Here is a 9,726-nt window from a genome sequence, read left to right as displayed (position 1 = left end):
GCACGAGGGAAAGCCAAGAGTATCTCAGAGACTTCCCGGCAGCAGAAGTGAAGTTTGACCCTCAGGAAATAGAAGCTCTGATCATTACGAAGAAATCCAGGAAGAGAAAACGAAGGCATCCCCAGAACAACTCAATTTCTGGAGAGAAGGACCTGAGTCATATCACTTGTTACAGGTGCAAGGATTTAGGTCATTACGCTAGTAAATGTCCAGAAAAGAAGCCTAGAATCCAAGGAGCCTACATAATCACAAAGAAGCCCCGAGTCATTTGTTTTTGCTGCAAGGAAGCAGGACATTTTTCTAAGGAATGGTCAGATCATAAGAAAGCTGGAGCTGAGTAGTTGAGATTTTGATATGGATAATAAGAGTAGTAGAAAGCAATTTTATTTTCATAAGTTCGATGAGCGGAATTATGTAATGGAAGCCTTAAAGTTTGTAATGAATTCATGAATCAATAAAGTTAATGTGTCATGATTTCATATATTGAATTGTATGAGTTATTACTTTACGACCACATATATATGTTGACCATTTTCGAGGATATGAGAAATATGGTCTACGGATGGACTTGTGTATTAATTTTTAAGGCTGGTAGTACCTTGTGAGGACACTCGACCCATGGAAAGGAAAGTGTATTCCGCGGAGTAAATTTTGGACAAAATAGGTATGAGTTTTATTCCGATATGTCGGTTAACTCAGGAGTATGAAGGAATGAAGTAATATTGGACTTAAAGGAGGTGTAATGTTGGAATATGGAACAATTGTAACTCCCAGGATGAGTTAAAGCCATACAGGTGTTGAAGTGGGTCCATAACCCACAGGCCCAGGAAATTAATAGGAACCAAGCACTCCCGGGAAGAAGAAAGTGGGAAGAAGCTATGATTCCATCAGCAGACATTTCCTTAGGAGGTTACGAAAACCCAAGAGTTATGAATAACGATAGATGTTTTGTTCAGCTTGCAGAATTAATGGATATATCCGAACTAATTCTCTCAAGGAAATCTCTAAAACTTTATTTTTCAAAAACATCATTTACCTCTCATCTTTTCATATTTTATCTAATAGTTCCTCTTACCTCAAACAGTTAGAATATACCCCGTTCCCTTTTGACCACACGGAGGATCAACTCAATCCGCTCTAAGAAGGAAAAGATATTGGACAACTGATGACCTCTTCAAAGTAACAAGGATTTCATCATGCATTAGAAGAGTTGAATCTGCAATAGTTGAAGACTCCGAAGACTTGAAGAATCTGAATAATTATTTTACCTTTAGAAGACCAAACCCCTGTTATATACTTACGTTAGACGCGACAATTTGTGAGTTGTCATTTGTTTGATGTTTTTCCGACAGCAACAAAATAAAACCCGTTTCATCAAAACTATTGTTTGTATTGCATGTATCTCCCTCTATCTTCCGTATCTCATACCAAAACACTTGGACCCAATAGATGATGAATGAAGATAGAGTTGTATTTCCGAGATCAATGACACAACCAGAGGTAGCACAATGGATACGGAACATGGAAGATCGCATATAGGATCACCATATTGAAGGAGAGTATATGGTTCCATACACCTTACGGCGCATCACACAAGGTGCTGCAACATGGCGAGAGATACATCAAGCTATACAAGGATGGAATGAAGCAAATGCTTGGGAAGAATTCAAGACGATTCTACTGAGGTCTGGTTTTATCCAGAAGCCCGGTGACAGTAAAATGAAGCAAACTTGTGCATGCAAGATATGTGGAGAAATAGCACACACCCAGGAGGAACACAAGGATGGATGCCCACATTGTGAGGAGAATCACCCAGCAGAAGAATGCCCGACTGGGCAAGTTACTTGTTTCCTATGTGAAGGAACTACACACTACCCTAGTCAATGCCACATTTACCCCAAGGTACAAGAAATTACCAAGCAGCAGAAAGAAGCCCTCAGGGAAAGTTTAGAAGAACACGTTATGAAGGAAGTTGTTGAAGACCCTGAAGAAGAAGGCCTAAACAGATTTTACTCCAACGCTTGCTATTCATGTGGAGAAGAAGGACATTTTTCAGAGTATTGCACGAGGGAAAGCCAAGAGTATCTCAGAGACTTCCCGACAGCAGAAGTGAAGTTTGACCCTCAGGAAATAGAAGCTTTCATCATTATGGAGAAATCCAGGAAGAGAAAACGAAGGCATCCCTAGAACAACTCAATTTCTGCAGAGAAGGACTTGAGTCATATCACTTGTTACAGGTGCAAGGATTTAGGTCATTACGCTAGTAAATGTCCAGAAAAGAAGCCAAGAATCAAAGGAGCCTACATAATCACGAAGAAGCCCCGAGACATTTGTTTTCGCTGCAAGGAAGCAGGACATTTTTCTAGGGAATGTTCAGACCAGAAGAAAGCTGGAGCTGAGTAGTTGAGATTTTGATATGGATAATAAGAGTAGTAGAAAGCAATTTTATTTTCATAAGTTCGATGAGTTGAATTATGTAATCGAAGCCTTAGAGTTTGTAATGAATTCATGAATCAATAAAGTTAACGTGTCATGATTTCATATGTTGAATTGTATGAGTTATTACTTTACGAACACATATGTTGACCATTTTTGAGGATATGAGAAATATGGTCTACGGATGGATTTGTGTATTACTTTTTAAGGGTGGTATTACCCTGTGAGGACACTCGACCCATGGAAAGGAAAATGTATTCAGCGGAGTAAATTTTGGACAAAATAGGTATGAGTTTTATTCCGATATGTCGGTTAACTCAGGAGTATGAAGGAATGAAGTAATATTGGACTTAAAGGAGGTGTAATGTTGTAATATGGAACAATTGTAACTCCCAGGATGAGTTAAAGCCATACAGGTGTTGAAGTGGGTCCATAACCCACAGGCCCAGGAAATTAATAGGAACCAAGCACTCCCGGGAAGAAGAAAGTGGGAAGAAGCTATGATTCCATCAGCAGACATTTCCTTAGGAGGTTACGAAAACCCGAGAGTTGTGAAGAACGATAGATGTTTTGTTTAGCTTGCAGAATTAATGGATATATCCGAACTAAGTCTCTCAAGGAACATGCTTTCGAGGCAAGCGACATGGCAGCGAGCAAGAATGATGCTTCCATCTTTGCATGCGAGAGTGATGATGTGCTATTTTCAGCCTTCATCCACGGTGACGGTAATGAGATGGTTGAGCACGGGATTTTCCCTACAACCACGGCGGCGTATGATGATGACTTGAGTGACTTATGCCACCATATTAAGAGTGAGCGCGAGTTCACCACTAGCCCCATATATGATGAGTGGCCCCAATTCCCATGTGAGGAGAGCCACAACCACCACCACTTGTGTGAGATGAGTGACTCCACCATATGTGACTTTGAGCGCACCTACTTTGAGGGAGTGAGTGAGCCACCACATAGATAGAGTGTGATAGTTGATAGGTCATGTGAGGACATTTTGAACTCTAACACCTTAACCTCTACCTCTATTGTGTCTTCTCATTTGGTGCTAGGTCCCATATATGATGACGCGCCGACCCTCGATGACTTCGTCCTTCCTTTGGACAAGACGATGGCCATAGTTGAATATGATGCACCCCCCACATCAAGATGAATATGACCACCATTTGGTCTTTACCACCTCGCGTACACCACTTGAGTGGAATGAGAAAGGTAACATAGGTGAAGGTGATGCTCTTGTCCCCCTAATGGACATTGATTTCTTGCATGATGTTGATCCACCTATTACCATGCGTCATGCTAGTTCAACTTCCCCATGCGATGATTTACCCATTTATGACGAGTTTGATGATTTCCATGTGGAGTCTATTCGTTGTGATGCCATGTTGCATAGGATATATTGTGATAATTCTCTCGGTCACATCATGTTTGACAATCCGCTTGACTTTTCATATGCTATGCATGAGATCAACCATATGTCATATTTTCAATCTCTTCATCATAACTATGCATATGCCATTAAAATAAACCCAATTTGCACATACGGCATAGATGACAAGCCCATGGTTATTGGCATTTGTTCTTGTAATGATATTGATATGCTCCCTTTCCCTCGTGTCAATCATATGCCATGCCATGACCACGTAGCTTCGGATATGCATTGTTTTGGATGTTGTTCATATTCTCCATATGATGTTTCCGTTATTACTCATGAGGAGACCCCCATAGTTTCCTCATACATGTTAGGAGATTTTGATCAATCCCATCCATTGCATGATCCCAATACTCGTGTGCATAATATGCTCCCCATGAATAAAAATTCTATTGATGTGCCATATAATTGTATGCTTAATTCATGTCCCCATCGTGTCATTCATAACAACTATTCATTCATGATGGATGCCACGTTCATATACCATGCTTCAAATTTCTTTGAGCATTGCTTGTTTTGTGCTAACTTTCACGTGCACATACACATCATGATGGATGATGTGTACATTTACCACGCACACATTTTCTCATTTGCCTATTTGTTGTGTAGGTACCCATGCTTATTTGTCAACCTCACAATCCCTTGAGTTGACAAAAAGAGCTCTAGAGAGCAATGATGACTTGGGATCCCGTGGATTGGCTTTCACACCATTTCCATTGCGCGATGACTTTGCGCATTTCTTCTACATGGCCTCACATGGTCATGGGTTATCGTCAATTACATATTATATTCCCGCCTTACCATGTTCACTTTTCACGGTATGCTCATTCCTATGCCTTTGCCATGGATTTGTGACCCATAATTTGCATTATACCTAATGATTGATTCTATGATGTATGCCTGAACTACGTCGGTATTTCCCCCAAGAGGAAGGCATGATGCAGCACATCAACGGTAGGTATTTCCCTCAGTGATGAGACCAAGGTTATCGAACTAGTGCGAACCACGCAACACTACGTGAACGACACCTACACACAAATAAAAAATACTCGCAACCCGACATATTAAAGGGATTGGCAATCCTTTCGGGCAACGGTGCCAGAAATTGGCAAGTAGACGGGATAAAAATATGATTGATTGGATAAATAGATATCGCGGTAACGCGAGATAAAATAAATAATAATAAATTGCAGCAAGGTATTTTTGGGTTTTTGGATATATAGATATGAAAAAAGCAAATGAAAATAGATCGCAAAGGCAAATATAATAAAGAAGAGACCTGGGGGTCGTAGATTTCACTAGTGGCTTCTCTCGAGAGAAATAGCAAACGGTGGGTAAACGAATTACTGTTGGGCAATTGATAAAACATCAAATAGTCATGATGATATCCAGGCAATGATCATTATATAGGCATCACGTCCAAGATTAGTAGACCGACTCCTGCCTGCATCTACTACTATTACTCCACACATCGACCGCTATCCAGCATGCATCTAGTGTATTAAGTTCATGGAGAAACGGAGTAATGCAATAAGAATGATGACATGATGTAGATAAGATCTATTTATGTAGAAATAGACCCCATCTTGTTATCCTTAATAGCAACAATACATACGTGTCGGTTCCCCTTCTTTCACTGGGATCAAGCACCGTAAGATCAAACCCATCACAAAGCACCTCTTCCCATTGCAAGATAAATAGATCAAGTTGGCCAAACAAAACCCAAATATCGGAGAAGAAATACGAGGCTATAAGCAATCATGCATATAAGAGATCAAAGAAGACTCAAATAACTTTCATGGATAAAAAGATAGATCTGATCATAAACTCAAAGTTCATCGGATCCCAAAAAACACACCGCAAAAAGAGTTACATCATATGGATCTCCAAGAGACCATTGTATTGAGAATCAAAAGAGAGAGAGGAAGCCATCTAGCTACTAACTACAGACCCGTAGGTCTACAATGAACTACTCATGCATCATCGGAGAGGCACCAATGGACATGATGAACCCCTCCGTGATGGTGTCTAGATTGGATCTGGTGGTTCTGGAACTTGTGGCGGCTGGAATTGATTTTCATCGACTCCCCTAGGGTTTGTGGAATATTGGGGTATTTATAGAGCAAAGAGGTGGTGCGGGAGGCCACCAAGGTGGGCACAACCCACCAGGACGCGCCTGGAGGCCCTGGTGTCTTGTGCTCACCTCGGGCTCCCTCTTCGGTACTTCTTTGGCCCACTGGATGTCTTCTGCTCCAAAAAAATCCATAAAAAGTGTCACTGTGTTTGGACTCCGTTTGGTATTGATTTCCTGTGGTGTAAAAAACATGCAGAAAACAACAACTGGCACTGGGCACTATGTCAATAGGTTAGTACCAAAACATGATATAAAATGACTATAAAATGATTGTAAAACATCCAAGAATGATAATATAACATCATGGAACAATAAAAAATTATAGATACGTTGGAGACGTATCAACATCCCCAAGCTTAGTTCCTGCTCGTCCTCGAGTAGGCAAATGATAAAAACAGAATTTTTCATGTGGAATGCTGCCTAACATGCTCATCTCATATTCTTTTCTTTGCAGCATGGACATTTGGACTTTTATGTGGTTCAAAGGAATAGTCTAGTTGTGACATGAGAACTTTAATACTCAAGCATATCAACAAGACACCATGTCTTTCAAAATATCAACGCTAAAATAAGTTATCCCTAGCCCATTATGCTCAATCATTGATCCATTCATGAAACACACTCGCATATTAGCTACACCCAATGCTCAAGTACGATCATAGTGCCCCTTAGTTGGCGCTTTATAAGAGAAGAGGGAGACTCACATAAAAAAAATAAAAAATGCATAAAGTAAAAGAAAGGCCCTTCACGGAGGGAAGTAGGGATTTGTAGAGGTGCTGGAGCTCAAAGCGAAAAAGATAGAGATAAAAACCTTTTGGGAGGCATGCTTTTCCTGCCAACGAAAACGATCGAGTAGTTCCCAATACTTTCCATGCTAGATATATCATCGGCAATTCCCAAACAGAAATTAAAGTTTATTCCTTTTTCAACCATACTTTCACTTTCCATGGCTAGCCGTATCCACGGGTGCCTTCCATACCAACACTTTCCAAGGAATTTATTATTTGACAACATAAAGTAAATTCACTTTTCATTTCGGGACTGGGCATCCCTAATACCTTTGCCTTGCTCTCGTGCAATGAAAAGTGAATAAACACTCATCTTGAGAATAACATATCTATCATGGAAATATATTAGCCACCCCCTACCGTTTCATGAGCGGTACGAGCACACAAAAGAGAAGTTTTTTTTGAAAATTAGAGATGGCACATACAAATTTGCTTAGAACGTCAAAAGAATGCCGCATATAGGTAGGTATAGTGGAATCATGTGGCAAAACTGGTTTAAAGGATTTTGGATGCACAAGTAGTGATCATACTTAGTGCAAAATGAAGGCTAGCAAAAGATTGAGAAGCGACCAACCAAGAAACAAAAAATCTCATAAGTGAGCATTAAGCATAACTAACACTGAATATTGCACCACAAGTAGGATGTAATTTCATTGCATAACTATTGAATTTCGTGCTTGCATAGGGAATCACAAACCTTAACACCAATATTCTTACTAAAGCATAATTACTCATCATCATGACTCACATATCACATCATCATATCTCAAAACTAGTACAAGGAATCAAGTTTATTTTGTCCAATGATCTTCATGAAAGTTTTTATTATATCCTCCTTGGATATCTATCACTTTGGGACTAATTTTCGTGTGTTGCTTTTGATAAGCTCATACAAATATAAGTGAAGATCACGAGCATCATATTTCTTTCTCTCAAATTAATTTATGTGAAGCAAGAGAGAATTTCTTAAAATTTTACTACTCTCAAATAAATCTAAGTGAAGCAAGAGAGCATTTCTTCAAAAATACTAAAGCACACCATGCTCAAAAAGATATAAGTGAAGCACTAGAGCAATTCCATAGCTCATAAAGATTTAAGTGAAGCATAGAGAGCAATTCTAACAAGTCATAGCATAATTTTGCCTCTCTCAAATAGGTGTGTCCAGCAAGGATTCATGACTAAAAATAAAAAGAAAATCAAGCAAAGACTCATGTCATACAAGATGCTCCAAGCAAAACTCATAGTATGTGACGAATAAAAATATAGCTTCGACTAAAATACCGATGGTCGTTAGAAGAAAGAGGGGATACCACTCGGGCATCCCCAAGCTTAGTTGCTTGCTTCTCTTTGGATAATAGCTTGGGATGACATGGGTATCCCAAAGCTTAGGCTCTTCTTACTCCTTATTCCTTCATCCATCATAATATCACCCAAAACTTGAAAACTTCAATCACAGAAAAACTCAACAAAACCTTTGTGAGATCCGTTAGTATAAGAAAGCAAATCACTACTATAAGTACTGTTGCAAACCTATTCATATTTTATTCTTGCATTATATCTACTGTATTCCAACTTTTCTATGTCAAAAACTCTTCAAAGAAAACCATAGAATCATCAAAACAAGCACACATCGCAAATAAAACAGAATATGTCAAAAAACAGAACAGTCTGTAGCAATCTGGATATTTTGAATACTTCTCTAACTCCAATTTTTTTGAAAAATTAGGACAACCTGAGAAATTTGTTTATCAGTCTACTGTGAAAAATCAGAATTTTTCGTCGCTTCCGTGATTTTTAAAAATTGTATCTCTGGACGCAAAAGTTTCTGTTTTTCAGCAAGATCAAAACAACTAGCACCCAAGAAGATCCTAAAGGCTTTGCTTGGTACAAACACAAAGTAAAACACAAAAAACACAATCATAACAGTAGCATAATTGTGCAAATACTCAAGAACAGAAAGCAAAAGACAAAAATAAATTTTATTTATTGGGTTGCCTCCCAACAAGCGCTATCGTTTTACGCCCCTAGCTAGGCATAAAGCACGGATCTAAGTATTGTCATCTTTGTTTCTAGATCCATAAGATGCCCTCATGATTTATTCATATGGTGGCCTAATTCTTGTTCTAGGGAAGTGTTCCATACCCTTCCTTAGTGGAAATTGAAATTTAATATTGCCTTCTTTCATATCAATCACGACACCAATAGTGCGTAAAAACGGTCTACCAAGAATAACTGGACATGACGGATTGCAATCAATATCAAGAACAATAAAATCATAATTCCTATTTGCAAGAATAAGAAAATCATTAATTCTTCCCATAGGCTTTTTAATAGTAGAATCCGCCAAGTGCAAATTTAAAGAACATTCTTAAATATCGGTAAGACCAAGCACATCACATAAAGATTTCGAAATTGTAGAAACACTAGCACCCAAGTCACATAAAGCAAAACACTCATAATTTTTAATCTTAAATTTGATAGTAGGTTCCCACTCATCATGTAATTTTCTAGGAATTGAAACTTCTAATTCCAACTTTTCTTCTAAAGCTTTTATCATAGCATCAACAATATGTTTAGTAAAAGCTTTATTTTGTTCATAAGCATGGGGTGAATTTATCATGGATTGCAACAAAGGAATACAATCAATCAAAGAGCAACTATCATAATTAAATTCTTTGTAATCGAAAAGAGTGGGAACATCACTAGTTAAAGTTTTGACCTCTTCAAACCCACTTTTATCAATTTTCTCAATAAGATTTTCACCCTCTGCATTATCGGGACGCCTTCGAGCTAAAGTTGACTCTTCTTCAGTCCCTTTATTATCAATCTTAATTTTACTAATCAAAGAATAAATAGAAGAAACACCAATCATTTTAAGATCTTTATCATTTTTATCTTCTAACGAGATTGGTTTAGCAGCCATTTGA

This window comes from Aegilops tauschii, chromosome 5 (assembly GCF_002575655.3).
Source record: "Aegilops tauschii subsp. strangulata cultivar AL8/78 chromosome 5, Aet v6.0, whole genome shotgun sequence".
Taxonomy (NCBI): Eukaryota; Viridiplantae; Streptophyta; class Magnoliopsida; order Poales; family Poaceae; genus Aegilops; species Aegilops tauschii.
This window is presented reverse-complemented; position numbering follows the sequence as displayed.